Source organism: Hemicordylus capensis, chromosome 14 (assembly GCF_027244095.1).
Source record: "Hemicordylus capensis ecotype Gifberg chromosome 14, rHemCap1.1.pri, whole genome shotgun sequence".
NCBI lineage: Eukaryota > Metazoa > Chordata > Lepidosauria > Squamata > Cordylidae > Hemicordylus > Hemicordylus capensis.
Genome location: NC_069670.1, coordinates 3,385,598 through 3,404,840, shown reverse-complemented (window position 1 = coordinate 3,404,840; position 19,243 = coordinate 3,385,598). Strand labels below are relative to the sequence as shown.

The 19,243-nt window shown below is 54.1% G+C and overlaps 1 protein-coding gene across 4 annotated transcripts in view; it reads left to right on the top strand.

The window, feature by feature from the left end:
• Positions 1-19,243, top strand: part of RORC (RAR related orphan receptor C) — a 93,680-nt gene that overhangs the window by 21,761 nt on the left and 52,676 nt on the right. The gene's annotated exons all lie outside the window — the stretch shown is intronic.

Here is a 19,243-nt window from a genome sequence, read left to right as displayed (position 1 = left end):
CCTCTGAGGCCGGAGGTGGCCTGTCGCCATTGATAGACCTGCCCTCCGTGAATGTGTCTGAATCCCTCTTCAGGTTTTTGCCAAGCTGGTTATCCCAGATCTTCGGGACTGGATATGCCAGGGATTGAACCTGAACATTATTATGGCATGCTGGGAGTTGGAGTTCAGCCACATCTGGAGGAACCCTGGTTGGGAACCGCTGGTCTAGCGGATACATAGGAACATAGGAAGCTGCCATATTCTGAGTCAGACCCTTGGTCCATCTAGCTCAGTATTGTCTTCACAGACTGGCAGCAGCTTCTCCAAGGTTGCGGGCAGGAATCTCTCTCAGCCCGATCTTGGAGATGCTGCCAGGGAGGGAACTTGGGACCTTCTGCTCTTCCCAGAGCGGCTCCATCCCCTGAGGGGAAGATCTCACAGTGCTCACACATCAAGTCTCCCATTCATATGCAACCAGGGCAGACCCTGCTTAGCAAAGGAGACAATTCATGCTGGCTACCACAAGAACAGCTCTCCTCTGCTGGTGGGGAGGACCAGTCTTGAAGCGGTGAGCATAACTCAATCGATATTTGTATCATGGCCATAGACCAGAAAAGAAAACGTGAAATACCCCCAAACATACTGTACATTCTAGGCAACGAAACCCTCACCAAGAGTCATCAATGTACTCCGTCGTCTTGAAAAGCGGTACTCATTGCATGATTTTCGACAGCTCTTGTTGAGTGATAGCAGGCGACAGAAACGTGGCAACCCTATCAGGAATAACTGGGTATGGGTCAGATGGAAGGCAAGAGAAAATAAAAATTTGTCAGGCCTTGCTGGCATTTTCACGCCAATGGGTGTAATAAAAGGGGAGCTCTTATTAGTCTCGCGGCCCACCGTTTCAACTTCCCTCGCTTCACAGGGACAAGGACGCTCTGCAAGTGGGGTGTTCCGAGCAGTAGCGAGCATGAATTGGCCCCTCTGCTAAGCAGGGTCCACCTTGGTTTGCATTCGGATGGGTGACTGTGCGTGAGCCCTGGTGGGGCCGTGACTCAGTGGTGGGAGCATCTGCTTGGCATGTTGGAGGTCCCAGGTCCAACCCCTTTCAGCATCCCCAGGTAGGGCTGAGAAAGACTCCTGAGCCTGCAACCTTGGAGAAGCCGCTGCCAGTCAGTGTAGACAATACTGAGCTCGATGGACCAAGGGCCGGACTCAGTCAGGCAGCTTCCTATGTTTAAAAAAACAAAACAAAACCTACTGTTGGGAAGGATGCGACTGCTGCTGATTGTAAGCTCCCCCCCAGCTCCGCTTGTAGGGGAATGTGGGAGTGGGGAGCACATTTTGTGTAAGTCCCGTTTCATTTACCACTGCACAAGCAGAGCAAAGAGACTCGGATAAGCAAGCCGCATAGCCACCCAGCAGTCTGGCGTCGGATACCCAGCTTCCCCATGAAGCTGTCCCCCAGTGTCGACTAGCGGGCGTAGTGCTTCCGCGCGTCTGTGCAGTGCTCTTTGAGTGTGCAAAGAGCTTCAGGGGCATGATCCTGAGGGCATCCTCACAACCGCCTTGTGGAGTAAGCGAGTGGCGTTACCCCCCTTTGCTGCAGCAGAAGCTGAGAGCGAGTGGCTTACCGAAGGTCGCTCTGTGGGTCCGTGAAAGAGACGAGATTTCAAGACACGCCAGTCCTCCCTTGCGGCTTGGCCGCGTGACCACGGCAGGCCGCCAGCTCTCCACTCCCCGCCTCCCCCCAACCCACAAAGTCCAGCTGCCAGTCTTGCTCCAACCCTCTTCCTCTGCACCTTCCCTTCCCTGGGGGTGTGTTGCTGCTCCAAAGCTGTGCTGAGGGTTGCATTCCAAAGCCTGGAGAGAGATCCCCAGCTATCAGGACATCTCTTGGGCGCTTTCTGGATCACCCGCTACAACTGTGGTAAAACACCTGGGCTTGGCAGGATCGAATTGAAAAAGATCCCTGGAATCGACAACGGAAAATACAACTACTTTTTTTTGCAACAGACATACATTATAGCACTAAATTGCAGCGATAAAATCTGAAAGGAGGCATCCAAACCGTGAACAGCACCCTGTGCTGACAGCGTTGGGACTGCGGTGTCACAACACAGGACGTACGGAAGCACACTTAGCAGATATGTTGTGACACTGTGGTAGGGGTTAATCTGGAAAGTGTCCTGCCTTGAGCTCCTTTTGATGAAGTATCCTAGGAACATAGGAAGCTGCCATATACTGAGTCAGACCATTGGTCTATCTAGCTCAGTATTGTCTCTACACAGACTGGCAGCAGCTACTCCAAGGTGGCAGGCAGGAGTCTCTCTTTCAGCCCTATCTGGAGATGCTGCCAGGGAGGGGACTTGGAAGAACCTAGATGCTCTTCCCAGAGCGGCTCCATCCCCTGAGGGGAAGATCTCGCAGTGCTCACACATCAAGTCTCCCATCCAAATGCAACCAGGGCGGACCCTGCTTAGCTAAGGGGACAAGTCCTGTTTGCTACCCCAAGACCAGCTCTCCTCTCCATAGGATCATTCCAGCATCTTCAACAACGGCAGGCGAGAAAACCCTACCCACCCCGGTGAAAAGCCCCGCTCTGCTTGGGCAGATCAAATGACGTTGCTTCTTCGTCTTTCACTCGGAGGAGCCGGTGATCACCTTTGGCCTGTCAGCAGGAGGCTGTGGCCATGAGTGAGACAGAACTGCACTTTTAGATCTCCTGGTACTGGATATTTGGCTCAGCCGCCGGCCGTGCGGAGAGGTGGGCTGACGGTTTCGCATTCCAGCCCTCCTGTGTTTTATTTCAGCCGCAATGAGCACAGTGGCCCGTGTCCAGGAGAGCCAGGCGGGAAGAAAGGCAAGGCTTGGCAGGGGTGTGTCCCTTGGACTCTTGCCTTCGGAGGGCAGCGGGGAGGCTGGGACGTGTGGGAAGGCCCTGAGAGCTGGGATCGGCCAGCTCAGCATGGTGGCATTCCAAGGCTCCTTGCTTCCAGGGACCTGGGCAAAAAGTGGCGGAAAGGAAAGATTGTGCCGTCGAATCGGTGTCGACTCCTGGCGCCCACAGAGCCCTGCGGTTGTCTTTGGTAGAATACAGGAGGGGTTTGCCATGGCCTCCTCCCGCTCAGTATGAGATGTTGCCTTTCAGCATCTTCCTAGATCGCTGCTGCCCCATATAGGTGTTTCCCATAGTCTGGGGAACATCCCAGCGGGGATTTGAACCGGCACCCTCTGGCTTGGTCATTTCCCCGCCGTGCCACTTAGGTGGCCCCAAATGCTGGCGTTTTTGGTTTTCTTTCATTTCCCCTCGTCCCAAGCTTGAGCGCCTGGTGGGCAGGAAGTGGCCCGAGTCTTGTCTCTGCCTGGACCCCAGGCTTTTTCCCGGCGGGCTCCGTCAGTGGGGTGGCCGATGCCCCCTGTGTGTGCTCAGGAGCACTCAAGAGGTGGGGCAGGGGGGGTGAGATGTGAATCGCGGGTTGTGTCCTCCCAGCAAGTGACCGAGGCCCAGATTGCTGGTCTGGAGATGCCGCGTTGTTCTCTCGAGGGTATCTGGAGGTCCCCGCAATGACTCCGTCGTCCAGGTTGGGGGACGGAGGCGGGAGAGGGCCTTGCAGCCAGTGTTGCCTCTGAGAAACAAGATCCTCGATGTCCGCTCGGTTAATTTTGGATCCCGCTCAGCTTGAATCAGGAAGACCCCCCCCACCACCATCCTGAATGCACACGGGCACACACTCCCCCTTGATACTGCCGCCCCAGAACCCAACTCATTCTGCACACAGGTGAAGAAGAACTAGAGGGAACACAAGGGGCAGCCCCATTCCAGAAGGTGGGGAAGAGACCTGTGTGCGGTAGGGATGGAGCGACCCGGCTGAGAGCGTCTCAGCCGGTCCGCCGAGGGAAATCCACCATCCTTCTGGCATTTCAGAAGCCCCTTCAGGGTGCCTCTGCCCCCTCTAAGTGGCTACACCGACCCCTCTGAGGACAAGAGGCAGGGGGGTGGTCTCCAGCATGCCCCAGCCCCAGGTCCCCGCCCTTCTCTCTCCCGCACTGTTGTCCCGTTCGGCATTCTTGCTGTAAGCCAGGCAACTTGGGCTCTCCAGATGTTGCCGAACTACAACTCACCTGGCCCCTGGCCACAATGGGGGGAATCCAGGTGGCCCACCCCTTCTGTATATTATTTTCTAAACTATTGTGGGACTAGACATAGAAACACAGGCAGCTGCCATATACTGAGTCAGACCCTTGGTCCATCGAGCTCAGGATTGTCTTCCCAGACTGGCAGCGGCTTCTCCAAGGTTGCAGGCAGGAATCTCTCTCAGTCCTATCTTGGAGATGCTGCCAGGGAGGGAACTGGGAACCTTCTGCTCTTCCCAGAGCGGCTCCACCCCCTTAAGGGGACTATCTTACAGTGCTCACATGTGCCGTCTCCCATCCAAATGCAGACCAGGGCAGACCCTGCTTAGCTAAAGGGACAAGTCATGCTTGCTGCCACCAGACCAGCTTCCCTCCCATCTTCTCTCCTACGTTCTGTTCTTGGTATGGGGTAAGGTTAAAGCGGCCTTGAGTCCTGGATCAGTAAAAAGGTCCAAGATCCGAGTCGAGAAGGAAAGCAGCGGAACCCCCACCGGAGGCAAGTGAAGGGGGCCTCTTGGCGTGTGCAGAGCGCACACCCTCACCACGGGGCTACCACAAGCAGTTCCCCGACTCGTCTAAAAGTGTGGGGTGCTCCAGCCTTCCTGGAGAAGCTCCAGGCTGCTCACTTCAATATGTCTTCGTGTGGGAGCCAAGGAGCTGGTGTTTGGTGTGGAGTTCCCCTTTGCAAGAGGTCTGAGCTGCTCTTATGTAAAAGGAGATTTGGCAAGTGTATGGAGAGGCGGCCGCTCAGGGATGTTTGCCATTCTGGGGCCATAGCAATCGCAGAGCGTGGTCTTTTGATCTGGGAAATGTTTTATTTTTATTTATTTATTTTTACATTTATATCCCGCTCTTCCTCCAAGGAGCCCAGAGCAGTGTACTCCATACTTGAGTTTCACTTTCACAACAACCCTGTGAAGTAGGCTAGGCCGAGAGAGAAGTGACTGGCCCAGAGTCACCCAGCTAGTTTCATGGCTGAATGGGGATTTGAACTCGGGTCCCCGGTCCTAGTCCAGCACTCTAGCCACTACACCACCCTCTTGATCTGCAGAATGGAGCTTTTCTGGACTCAGAATTTGGTGCAGGGTCCCCGCCCCTGCCCGCCACTGCAGAATTCAAATCACCTAAGTGCCACACCCAAGGCCGATATCCACGGTCTGTGGCAGAGGAGCCGAAGAACAGCCCTGCGGGATCAGGCCAAAGGGCCATCTAGCCCCGTGTCCTGCTTCCGAAAGCAGCCAAGCAGATGCCTCCGGGCAGGGGCAGGGCCAGTTTCAAGGCGCCCTTGGCAAGCTGCCTCCCATGGCCCCCTTCAAACTGGGTGGGCTCTCGGAGAGATTTCCTTTGCTCCCCCACACAAAAGCTACGGGCACAGACGTGGTGTCAAGGTTTTCAGCAGTGGGCTTTTCTAAGGGCCCTGGGTCCTCGACAGCTAGGGTACTAAACCCTGGTGCCAGCCCCGCCTACAGGAGGTCCACAAGCAGGGCATGGCGTCTACACCCTGCCTCCTTTACGTGTTCCCCAACAGATGTTCTCCTTGGAGATAGACTGCCTCAGAACATGGAGGTTCCACGCAGACCTCCCAACCAATAGCCACTGCAAGCACCCGTCCAGCTGGAGTCTGTCGAATCCTCTTTTAAGGATTCTAAGCCCTGGCCGTATCTGGTGGCAGTGAGTTCCACAGGTTGCCGGCCCATTATGTGAAGAAGAAGCATGCTCTCCTGAATCTATTGCTGATAGTTCAAAACGAGGGAGCCGAGACATTCTATCCCAGGCCCCCTTTGCCCCTAAATCAGGCACCCTTCTGCCTGGTCCCCAGTTCCCCCTCTTCATCGCTGCTCAGCAACCTTATCTGGCCTTTCAGAGGCTGGGGAGAAAGCAAGACTATTTATAAAGGGAGATTAGTAGCCCGGAGCCGATTTGCTGCGTCTTAGGCACATAGGAAGCTGCCTTCAACCGAGTCAGACCCTTGGTCCATCTAGCTCAGTACTGTCTACCCAGACTGGCAGCGGCTTCTCCAAGGTTGCAGGCCGGAGTCCCTCTCAGCCCTCTCTTATTTATTTGTCATCCTGGAGGTGCCGGGGACGGAACTTGGAACCTTCTCCACGCAAGCATGCAAATGCTCTCCTCACGCCCTCAGGGGAATGTCTTGCCGTGCTCACACATGGAGTCTCCCATCCAAATGCTGACCAGGGCAGACCCTGCTTAGCAAAAGGGACACTGCATGTTTGCGACCAGAGATGCCGCTCTCTTGCAAAGCCCCGCTCCTCGCTTTCCCTTTTTCGTCTAGTATTCTAATACTAGAGACTTTTGATTCTTGCGGGGGGGGGAGGTTGATTGAGTTTAATTATCGAAAGGGGGGCCGTGGGACCAGCCCCGTATAGCTTGAGTAAACGGCCGTCTGCCTGCCTGCCCCCATACCAGACTCTGGCTGGCCCGGCCTTCCCCAAGAGGGATTCTGCGTGTGTGGATAATGTCCTCTGGGGTGCAGATGTATTGCACTCCGGGGTCCGTGCAGACCCCTAACCATCACAACCGTGGGCCCTTGGCTAGTCTTGTGGTTGTGGTAAAGGTGTGCCGTCGAGTCGGGGTCGACTCCTGGTGCCCACAGAGCCCTGTGGTTCTCTTTGGTAGAATACAGGAGGGGTTGACCGTTGCCGCCTCCCGCGCAGTATGAGATGATGCCTTTCCGCATCTTCCTATATCGCTGCTGCCTGATATAGTACCAGCGGGGATTTGAACCGGCGTCTTGTGGTAGCAGGCATGAATTGTCCCCTTTGCTAAGCAGGGTCTGCCCTGGTTTGCATTTGGAATGGGAGGCTATGTGTGTAAGCACTGTCAGATATTCCCCTTAGGGGATGGAGCCGCTTTGGGAAGAGCCCCTGCCTGCTAGCGTGTAGAAGGCTCCGAGTTCCCTCCCTGGCAGCGTCTCCAAGCTAGGGCTGGGAGAGAGACTCCTGCCTGCCACCTCGGAGAAGCCGCTGCCAGTCTGTGCAGACGATACTGAGCGAGTTGGACCAAGGGCCTGACTCAGTAAGTGGCAGCTTCCTACGTTCCTAATATCTGCTCTGACAGGCTGCCGTCTCTGCGCCAAGCGCTCCCTCCTCCCCCTCGTAAAAAGGGCCTCTGTCATCCACCCCCAGCAATTACCCCCCCCGGCCTGCAGACATGTGCCCGGACGGCCTGCGTGGCCAGCCCCCTGGGAGGGCCACGTGCCTGGGTGTCTCTGCCGGCCTCCCGCCGCCCCCGGGCTTGCGTCCAGCCCCGCTTGGCTAATTACCGCCCTGCCGCGCACCCCGGGGAGGGCCCCCTCCCTCGGCAGGCCAGCGATGAGGAAACCCGGCCCAGCGAGAGAGGGGTGTGCCTGCCTGCGTGCTCACCACGTGCGCGGCCGGTCGTTATATAATCGCCTGGCACAGGTGAGGGTGTGTCGCTGTCAGCCCAGCTGGGTGTGGCGTTGCATAAGCACCGATCGTCTCGGCTGAAGGGCAAGGCTCTGCGTCACGCCTGCCCACCGTACACCCGGCTGGCGGCAGGAGAGAGCCATTTCTGTCGAGGGGCCCGTGTCGCCCTGGGAGATCCGCATGGGCTCGTTTGGGGTGACAGAGAGTGGGGCCTCTGTGCACGTACAGAGTGCCTTGCCTGTGCTGCTGGCCCACGGTGCGTCTCGGGCAGAGGTGGGGCAAACCTGGCGCTCCAGCGGCTGAACTACAACTCCCATCATCCCCAGGCACAGTGTGAACTACAACTCCCATCATCCCCCAGGCAGCGGCTGGAGGGCCAGGTTTGCGCACAAAACGGTGTGGTGTCCTGGCTTGCTTGAGTCTTCATATACTTCCCCTGTTTACTCCGGCTTTTCTTTCCTTCCCCGCCCTCTTGCCGTCTCCCAGGCTGAATTGCAGATTGTAAGCCCCTTGGGGCAGGAACCTTCTTGCTGGTCCTTGCACATTTATTTCTCATTTTTTTGATCCTGCCCTTTCTTCAGGCTGTTTATGAGGATGTATCCGGTTCTCTCTTCCCACCTCCATCCCGTTGTTTATCTTTTCAACAATTCTGTGAGGCAGTTCAGGTTGTGACAGGCCCGGTGGTGGATTCGAACCTGGGTCTGTCTCTATAGTTAGAGATATTTATTGTCAGAGAGAGCAAAACATGACTATATAGTAACAAACTTCTCCCACCACCACCACCACCCCGGCCCCACAACACACACATTTTTTTAGTAATTAAAAACCAATTGGCTGGGCCTCTGTGATGTCATGGAAGCTTGGGGGGTTACAGCTGCTGGAACTCCAGCTTTCTGCTATTGGCTGAGCCGGTGTGATGTCATGGAATGTTTGTGAGCAATGGTTGTTGCCTAAGAGCCCAAGGAGCCGGGCAGGGACACAGATAGGTGAGGGAGATGGGTCTACAGCCCAACGATTCAGGATATTCTTCATCACCGTGCCTACAAGTAGACCAGGCCAGGGTTTCTTAACCTTTCCCCCCCCCCCGATGATGTTGGACTACAACTCCCATCACCCCCAGGCATGGCCTTTGTGGCTGAGGATGATGGGAGTTGTAGTCCAACATCATCTGGGGTCCCAAGGTTAAGCAACCCTGGCCTAGGCATTTTCATTTCTGAGGGCATCCACTTATGGAAATCTTGCTTTGCCTGTGTCCCTTTGCTCCAAGTATCAAGATTGTTTCACATCTTGGAGTGGGAGAAGGGAAGCTGGGAAGCATTGCTGTTGCCCAAGGCGAGAAAGTTGGAGTTGCAAAGGGAAATAGAAACATTTGGGAAGAAGAGACGTTTTCCCGGCTGTCGTGCATTCCATGATGTGGCCGGGGGCGTTGGGATAGGGAAATTAGGGAAAGAGCAAGGGAAAAACTTCTTCCTCACTTTACAATCTGATGTAAAACATTTTCCCAAATGCTTGCCAGCCAAATGTATTTTCTTTTCGTGCCTGTGCATCACGAAGGGTGAGGATGGCAGAGAGGAACTTCCACGTCCAGAAGCACTCTCTCTGAACAGCAGGTGCGGTGTGCAGCCAGCGAGGGACAGGGCTGTCGCCTTCCTGCTCCGGCGGTGGTCTTCCTGGCAGCATCTGGCTGTCCCCTGTTGGAAACAGGATGCTGGGCTAGGCAGCCGTTTCGGCTGATCCAGCAGGGCCCCTCTCAGGCAGAGAGGATTGTGCCGATCCCTTCGCGGATTGCTTGGCCTTAGGAAATTCCAGCAGGGCTTTGTTCTGTGTGTTTGGGGAATTGTTCGTTCGTTCGTTCATCAAACTTCTATACCGCCCTGAACTGTCAAAAGGACTGTCCCCGCTAACAGGGATTCCCAGATGTTGCTGACTACAACTCCCAGCATCCCCAGCTGCAGTGGCCTCTGGCTGGGGATTCTGGGAGTTGTAGTCCACAACATTTGGGAATCCTCGTTGGAGGACACACTGGTCTTAAGGCGGTGCATTTGCCTCGTGTGGGGCAGGGGACCCTGTTCTGAAGCCATGCTCGCAGGCAGAGGGTGCTGCTGCATCCACCTTGGTACTGGGGAGGCTGCCTCTTGCTGAGTCAGAACATTGGTCCATCTGGCTGTGTTCTGCCTGCACGGGCTGGCAGTGTCTCTCCTTGGTTTCAAGCGGGGGTCTTTCCCAGCCGCGTCTGGCGACGCTGCCAGAGACTGAACCTGGGACCCAAGACACTTCCCCCCGTGCCTCGTAAGGTCATCCGCTCCTGTTGAGTTGCTTTCCTGAATAATACATCGTCTAGAGCTGAATTGTGTGGACTCCGGCTGTACAGCGCCTGCACGCCCCGAGCCAGACAGTTCTCGGGTGTCGAAGCCGGGTCTGAGCCCGGTCAGTGGCTTCCGATCCGTCTTCAGCTGGTGTCAGCCTACCTCGAAGGAGCGGCGTGCTCCTAGATTGGGGATCAGAGCAATCTCTCTACTGAGGGTCGATCCAAGGAAGCATAAACCCCCACGGCGTCACAGTTGACGGCCACCTTTTTTGCTCACAGAGCGGAAGCACTGCCACCATTGTGCTGCGGCCGCGCGTCCCCTCCGGACTCGCAGGTAGGCTGCCCCTGGACGTGGAGGTTTCATTTTAGCCAAATAAGCGACAGTCGGCCCGGAGCCAGAGGGGCTGGGAATGTTGGGATAACGGCAGGTGACGATGGAAACGAGCCTCCCTCTTTGAGCTCCCGACGGCGGCGGATCCCTAGGGCTTTGGGGGAGTGCACATGCATGAACACGCACGCACTCCACCACCACCACCACCCCTTATAAATCAAAACTGGCTGTGATGCTCCACCCCAGCACCAGCTGCCTCCCCGTGCCCAGCGATCGATTCCTGCTCGCCCGGGCTGCCCCGCCCGCCGTCCGCCTCTGAATCAGCAGCGTCTGTCGCTTTGCGCGTGCGAAGCCCAAGCAGGCCCCGAGAGGCAGAACCACGGCGGGCCTCCCCTAGGCCTCTTGCGCCCAGAGCCTCGCCTCGCCCTCTCTCTCTCTCTCTCTCTCGCCTCGGCCTGTGCAGAGCCCCGAATCGGGGGGGGGGGGGAGAGAGGGAAGCCGCTGGCTGGGCCCGCTGGCTTGCCTTCCGCCCGCTGGAGCCTGGCCTGCCGCCAGGTCCTGCTAGCGGAGTTATGTAACTGCCGGGTTCGGGCGAGGACAGCCGCGCTCTCGGAGCTGGCGACGGCTCCCCCAGCCCACCGCACTTCCTTATTTAAACCTCTTGCATGGAAAGTGGCTGTGGGGAAGGGCAGGGAGAGAGAGAGAGAGAGAAGCCAGCTTTCCAGGCCAAGGGGGCCCGCTCCGGCTCCGAATGTTTTGCTCTGATCGAATCGGCCTTCCTCCCCCGGAACGTCTTCCCAGACGCGGCAGCCGCCATCAAGAGAAGTCCGTCCTTTCTGTCCGCCTGCCGCTCGTTGGATTAGAACTCAGGGTTGTCTGGGCTAGGGAGGAGAGCTGGCCTTGTGGCCGCGAGCAGGAACAGAGGGGGCTGCTGTATACTGAGTCAGACCACCGGTCTATCTAGCTCAGTATTGTCTGCACAGACTGGCAGCGGCTTCTCCACGGTTGCAGGCAGGAGTCTCTCTCAGCCCTCTCTTGGAGAAGCTAAGCAGGGGCCACCCTGGTTTGCATTTGGTTGGGAGACTCCATGCGTGAACACAGTGAGAAAGTCCACTTATGGGGCCACTCTGGGAAGAGGACCTGCCTGCTTGCATGCAGAAGGTCCCAAGTTCCCTCCCTGGCAGCATCTCCAAGAGAGGTTTGAGAGAGATTCCTGCCTGCAGCCCTGGAGAAGCCGCTGCCAGTCTGTGAAGACAATACTGAGCTACAGTGAGGGAAATAAGTATTTGATCCCCTGCTGATTTTGTCCGTTTGCCCTCTGACACAGAAATGACCAGGCTATAATTGGAATGGTAGGTTTATTGTAGCTGTGAGAGACAGAATAACAACAAACAAACCCTCAAAAGCCCAGTGCCCAAAAGTCAGCGATGGATTTGCATTGTAGTGAGGGAAATAAGTATTCGATCCCCTATCAACCAGCAAGATTTCAGGCTCCCAGGTGTCTTTTCACTATATGCAGGTAACGAGCTGAGATGAGGAACACCCTCTGTAAGGGAGTACTCCTAATCCCAGCTTGTTACAGTACCTGTATAAAAGACACCTGTCCATAGAAGCAAGCAATCACTCAGCTTCCAAACTCACCACCACGCCCAAGACCAAAGAGCTGTCGAAGGATGTCAGGGACAAGGTTGTAGACCTGCACAAGGCTGGACTGGGCTACAAGACTATTGCCAAGCAGCTTGGTGAGAAGGTGACTACAGTTGGCACGATAACTCGCAAATGGAAGAAACACAAAATAACTGTCAATCTCCCTCGGTCTGGGGCTCCATGCAAGATCTCACCTCGTGGAGTTGCAATGATCATGAGAATGGTGACAAAGCAGCCCAGAACTACACAGGGGGAACTTGTCAATGATCTCAGGGCAGCTGGAACCATAGTCACCAAGAAAACAATTGTTAACACACTACACCGTGAAGGACTGAAATCTTGCAGTGCCCGCAAGGTCCCCCTGCTCAAGGCAGCACATGTACAGGCCCGTCTGCAGTTTGCCAATGCACATCTGAATGATCCAGAGGAGAATTGGCCGAAAGTGTTGTGGTCAGATGAGACCAAAATCGAGCTCTTTGGCATCAACTCAACTCGCCGTGTGTGGAGGAGGAGGAATGCTGCCTATGAGCCCAAGAACACTATCCCCACCATCAAACATGGAGGTAGACACATTATGCTTTGGGGGTGTTTTTCTGCTAAGGGGACAGGACACCTTCACCACATCGAAGGGACGATGGACGGGACCATGTACCGTCAGATCTTGGGTGAGCACCTCCTTCCCTCAGCCAGGGCATTGAGAATGGTCATGGATGGGTATTCCAGCATGACAATGACCCAAAACACACAGCCAAGGCAACAAAGGAGTGGCTCAAGAAGAAGCACATGAAGGTCCTGGAGTGGCCCAGCCAGTCTCCAGACCTTAATCCCATAGAAAATCTGTGGAGGGAGCTGAAGGTTCGGGTTGCCAAACATCAGCCTCGAAACCTTTCTGACTTGGAGAGGATCTGCAAAGAGGAGTGGGACAACATCCCTCCTGGGTTGTGTGCAAACCTGGTGGCCAACTACAAGAAATGTCTGACCTCTGTGATTGCCAACAAGGGTTTTGCCACCAAGTACTAAGACATCTTTTGTGAAGGGATCGAATACTTATTTCCCTCACTACAATGCAAATCCATTGCTGACTTTTGGGCACTGGGCTTTTGAGGGTTTGTTTGTTGTTATTCTGTCTCTCACAGCTACAATAAACCTACCATTCCAATTATAGCCTGGTCATTTCTGTGTCAGAGGGCAAACGGACAAAATCAGCAGGGGATCAAATACTTATTTCCCTCACTGTAGATGGACCAAGGGTCTGACTCAGTATATGGCAGCTTCCTATGAACAAAACCAACAATAGATTCAGGACAGGCCAAATTTTTTATTTTATATTTATATTTTTATTTTCTTAATATACATCCTGGGTTTATCAAATTGGCTGCCATGAGACGCCGCAGTGGCCACTAACTCAAATGGCTTGCAGTGGGGATAGAGCAGGCATTTGTGAAGGAGGCAAGGTCTGATGACACAGCCGGGACGGCTAAATGGAGCCTCCATGTTCATGGGCAGTCTATCTCTGAATCCCAGTTGTTGGTGGGAAGCCAACACAGGAGGGGAGGCCTGCTGCCTTCCTACCATGCCGGTGAGCTGCTCGAAAGTATCTCTTTGGGAACGGGTTGCTGATCTAGATGGGGCTTTGTTGTGACCTGGCAGGTCTGATCTTACGAATCTGCCGCCACCAGAAAAACAAGACATTGTAATAAGAACCCAAGAACTCTCTAACTCAGGGCTGCCCAACTTCAGCCCTCCAGCTGTTCTTGGACTACAACTCCCATCGTTCCCAGACCCATTGGCCAGTAGTCAGGGATGATGGGAGCTGTAGTTCAACATCTGCTGGAGGGCCAGAGTTGTGCAACCTAGCTACCACAGAGAGAGAAATGATAATATTGGTTGTGTATCTTCAGCGGGGAAGAAACCTGCCTAGGGAGCAAGAGGTTGCCGGTTCGAATCCCCGCTTGTATGTTTGCCAGACTATGGGAACCACCTATAACGAGCAGCAGCGATATAGGAAGGTGCTGAAAGGCATCATCTCATACTGTGCAGGAGGCGGCCATGGTCAGCCCCTCCTGTATTCTACCAAAGACAACCACAGGGCTCTGTGGGCGCCAGGAGTCGACACCAACTCCTTCATAGTACATTTTTTTAAAAAATATGCTTCCCTCTTCCTTAAGTGGTGAGGAGTTCCAAGGGTGGCCATCACTGCTGGGTTGGGTTTCCTCCAGTTAAGCCCTGGAGACTTAAGACAGCTCTCATTTACAGATTGACAGCATACCTGGAGGCCAAGAGGCGTTCTGGAAAGAGCCTCGGATTCCCAGAGATGCTCTGCCTCCCCTCTCCCCCAGTGCTTTACCTCATCAGTTCCCAGCCCCTTCTCCCCACCCCTCCTGTCTCGGTCACTTCCAATTCTGACCTCCCAGTTTCTGATTCTCTCACACACTCTGCCAGCCCCCACTTCTGCAGCCAAGCAGCCCATTTGGGAACCATCTATGGCTGTTAAAGGCGCAGCAGGGAGATGACTTGACTAGCAGGCCAGAGGTGGCCGGTTCGAATCTCTGCGGGTGAAACGGCTCTATCGGGCAGCAGCGAAATAGGAAGATGCTGAAAGGCATCATCTCATACTGCGCAGGGGATGGACGTGGGAAACCCCTCCTGGATTCTACCAAAGAAGAATACAGTCGACACACTGAGTCGACACCGACTCAACACCGACTCGACGGCACACTTCACCTTTATAGTTGTTAAAGGAACATTTCGAACTAGATGAGGTGGAGGACCTCGGATCGGATAGCCTGTCTCTTTAAACCAGTTCAAAAGCTACCATGGAGGCGGGGGCAAATTGGATGAGGGCCGCTGTGCCGGGGAGGGTCCCGCTTTCCCATGTGCCGTGTCCCGATTGTAAACACGCTGTGCCCTCCTGTGACTCAACCTAAGTACATCGAACCAAAATAAATGCACGTCCTCTGCCTCCGCTGCCGCCTTCTTCTTCCCTTGGCTTCCCTGTGCTGAATCCTAAATTGCGTTCCGAAATACAGGCAGATACTTTCGTTTTACCCTAGCCTCTGGGTGTCTCCCTTGGGTTGGATTGTTTTGTACATTCCTTGGGGCAGGGACCAGCCCCCCTCATAATTTGGAAAGCAGCCTGCACGTGGAGGGCCCTCCGTAAATTCCTGATGATGCTCCTTTGGGAAGGCGTACGTGCACCTGTATGTGAGTCAGCTCAGGCAATAGCATTAATGATGGACCCGTATTTGGCAACTGGACAGCCAGCCCATAATGCCCTCGTGTGGCATAACTCCTGAGCCGTCCTTCTGTCCCAAAATGAAACGTTAGTACATGTAACTGTGCGGCTGTCCACACTTTTCTTCTTGCCCATCACTCTCTTTCAGTTGAAATTTGTCTTGTAAGCCCCTTGGGGCAGAGATCTGTCTTGCATCACAGCTACATCAGGGCTGTACATCTTGGGCCCTCCTGGAAGTTTTTCATACCTGGCTTTTAGCTCACACCACTTCTGAAATGGAGGATATGTGTTCGCAAACTGGCCAGTTTACCCAGAAGTCCCTGAAAGCTATCGGGGAGCACTCCATACACGATTTGAGGTTTTCTTTGCACCTTACGGCATAGCCCGATTTATGCCCGGAGTAAAAAAAATTACTTTTTGTGTTGGTTTTGGGGGGCAACTTCGCTGTAAAGCCTCGCAGTAAAGACTGCTGTCTGAAAATGCCCCAGCTATTGTTGGACAACATAGGAAGCTGCCATATACTGAGTCAGACCCTTGGTCCATCTAGCTCAGTATTGTCTTCACAGACTGGCAGCGGCTTCTCCAAGGTTGCAGGCAGGAATCTCTCTCAGCCCTATCTTGGAGACGCTGCCAGGGAGGGAACTTGGAACCTGGATGCTCTTCCCAGAGTGGCCCCATCCCCTAATGGGAATATTTTACAGTGCTCACACATGGAGTCTCCCATCCAAATGCAAACCAGGGCAGACCCTGCTTAGCAAAGAGGACAAGTCATGCTTACTACCACAAGGCCAGCCCATCTTACCTGACTATTGGCTGCTGTGGATGGGGATGATGGGAGTTGCAGTCCAACGACAGCTGAAGGGCCTTAGTTGTGCAGCACAGCTCTCTGCAGTGTACAAAGCACCCCTGATGGTTCATTCATTTATATATATTTGTGTGTGTGTGCGTGTGTGCGCGCGCGCGTGTATATAGATAGATATAGATAGCCTCCCAACAAAAAGGGTCCTCAAAGATAGCAAAAAGGAATGAGAAGGTGGCTCCCTGTCCCAAAGAGACTCTCTTGTTAAAAAGAAACACAGAGAGACACCAGCAGCAGCCACTGGGAGAGATGCTAGGCTGGGATGGGTAGGGACAGTTACAGGGAAGAAAACCACTTCTTTAAGAGGTGCCTCTCTTTGCCCGGTTAGCCAAGGTGCTCTTCTGATTTCTGATGCTCTAGAAGTAATGACAAGGATAATTTAGAGGCCCGGCTGGCCCCTGAATGTACCGTCACCCAGAAAGCAGCCGGTAAAATGGAAAAAACAGTGGAAGGGGAGGAATTGGTGGTTGCCACATCACAACACATTTTTAATAAGGATGTACACATGGAAGCTGCGGCCAGTTGATCCCTCCATCTCTTCCTTGTCCAGGCAAGGCTGTGCTTAGAGAGTCCTGATGGGGTGTGGGACCCGGGGCAAATCCACCAGTGTGGGGCCCCCTTCCAGTTAATTCTAATGGGGGCTCAAAGAGCGTGGCCCAGGGCAGTCGCCCTGTTTGCCCTGCCCTAAGGACAGCCCTGGATCCAGGTTCACTCCTGCATGGGATCATCCCGCTCTTCTTGCTTCAGGTGCTCCTGAGGATGGCCCAGAAGGACTCTCTCCCAAGCGATCACTTCTCATATTCCAGGGCTGCCGCGGCTCCAATCAGCCATGTATGAACCCCCTAAGCAAATCCCGTTTCCTCGCTGCTTTTTAGTTGCTGGCGTGGCTCAAACTTGCTTAATCTACTCAAGCGCTCCACTGTCTCTTCTGCTACTTCTGAGATGTCTGTGGGTTCTGTTTGTGATGGTTCTCTGCAGTCCTGAGGTTTAGGAACTTAAGTTCCTAAATGAGAGCCAGCGTGGTGTAGTGGTTAGAGTGCTGGACTAGGACCGGGGAGACCCGAGTTCAAATCTCCATTCAGCCATAATACTAGCTGGGTGACTCTGGGCCAGTCACTTCTCTCTCAGCCTAACCTACTTCACAGGGTTGTTGTGAAAGAGAAACTCAAGTATGTAGTACACCGCTCTGGGCTCCTTGGAGGAAGAGTGGGATATAAATGTAATAATAATAATAATAATAGTAAAAAATTTCTCTCTCTCCCTCTAAAATAAGGCTTAGGAACTTAAGCCTCTCTCTTAAGTTCTTACAGAGAGAGAGAGAGGCTTAAGTTCCTAAACCTTATGGTTGCAGAGAACCTTCACAATCAGAACCCCCTTTTTTTCTTTTAAGAGAGAGTGGAGATTCTCAGTCAGCTGAGCTCTGCACCAGATTGCCTGGGCCGGGAGACCACGGCTGTGTGATTTCAGCAGCTACTCCTTGTGAAGTTCCTCCACGGCCATAAGGACTAGAAACTTGGTGGTTCTGCTTCCTTTTTAAAAGGGAGGGAGGGAGAGACCCGAGGTCCTCAGAAGGCCCAGTTCTGTGCTCCATGACTGTGCCTGGGCCGAGTACATCGAGACCCGATTTATAAATAGCCCCGGAGATAAAGGGGTTAAGGCAAGGAGTGGAAATAGCAAAGCAGCTTAACCCTGGTGGATCTTGCGATTAGCTCCCAAAGGCGAAAGGCTTATGGGGTGGGGGGGGGGGAGAGAAGATCCCTCTCTCTCTCGTGTGTGTGTGTGTGTGTGTGTGTGTATATATATATATATACACACACACACACACACATACACACACAGATATATATACACACACACACACATCTAAGCTGCTATCCTTTTCCCTTTCTACGTTGGCATGTTTTCTGGCTTGCAGAGAGTGGATGATCATCGGACGGGGTGCGCGGTGCGCAGGGCCCCTCCCGATCCTGAAAGAGACCAAAATGACTCCTTCAGAAATGAGTCCCCATCAGGGGCCAGATCCACAGGAACAAATTTGCCACTCAGATCTCTCGAGGGTGGACAGCCGCCCCTGTCAATGTAGCCTCCCTTTTGATCGTGGTACCCCCCGAGCGCTCCCATCTGCTCCCACACCACTCCCGGTTACAGGCCTTCCGCCCACGTGGTTAGGGCAGAGCCTGTGGTGGCGTGTGCCGTGCGGGCAACTCTTACTTCACGGGGCAGAACTGGCAGGTGGCTGGCATGATGGGGGGCCATTGTGAGATGTTGGCAACCAAGAACCCTACAGACCGGGCCTGGTTTGGTTGGAAAGCATGGCGTTCCAGATGATGTGGGAGAACCCCCTCTTGATAGAGGCATCCCCCGTCTCTTTCTCACAAGAGAGAATGCCTCTTCTGTTGCTTTTTCTAGGCTTGTTGTGTCCAATCAGATAAGAGCTTTATTTGGGGCTGCGAGGTGGGCAGTGGAGGCCCGGCGGGGCAGGGAGGGAATGGCATCGAAGGGGCAAAGTGCATTTGTGGGTGGGCAGGCTGTGTCCTCCGTATTAGATTTCTTAAACACAAATGGGAGATATGGGGGGGAGCCACTTTTCCTGGGGGGGATGCTTGCCCACTCTGCTCTGGAGCCGCTCTTGGATTGGATGTGGGCCTTGGAGCGGGGGGGGGGATTGGCAAGCTGTTGCTTTTTTTGTCCAGAGGAGCGGATGTGCTGTGTGGCTCAAGCCCCGAGAGTTTTATGAAGGAGCTATTAATTGGTTTAATTCTCGTGATTGGTAACGGATGTTCTTGGCGCTTCCCCCGTGAAGCTCAGACCAGATTGCTCTTTGGTGCTCTCTGGTGGCCAAAAAGTGAGGCCGCAGCATTTTGACTTGATTGGCTCTGTGAAGACGCCAAGACTCATTCCCTCCCTGAGAGTAATTTTGGGGTATTTTCTAGATGCTCCCAACACTCAACTCTTCCTTCGACTCTTCCTCCCTCCTTCCCTCAGGCCTTTGCTTCATTCCCTTTATCTTTCCAACTCTCCTTCTCTCTCTCTGCCCCCCTCCCTTCAGTTCTTTCTGCCTTTCAGGATTTTTAACATCCAGGCCTAACACCTTCTGTCTCTACCTTTTACATCCCACAACCCCCTAACTTGTGTCCCTGCAACCCTACATGACATTCTTTTCCGCCAAACAGATTTTCCGCATCCCTTGGAGCAGCCCCGTGGTTTGTCTACGCCCCTTAGTGTAAATCCTTACCTTTTGCCATTCAGAAACATTCTGTGACATCACAGCAGCTTGGCCAATTGCAGGCCAGGAATGTGTCTAGTGTGGCTGCTGAGACCTGCAAGTGGGTAAAAGCCAGGT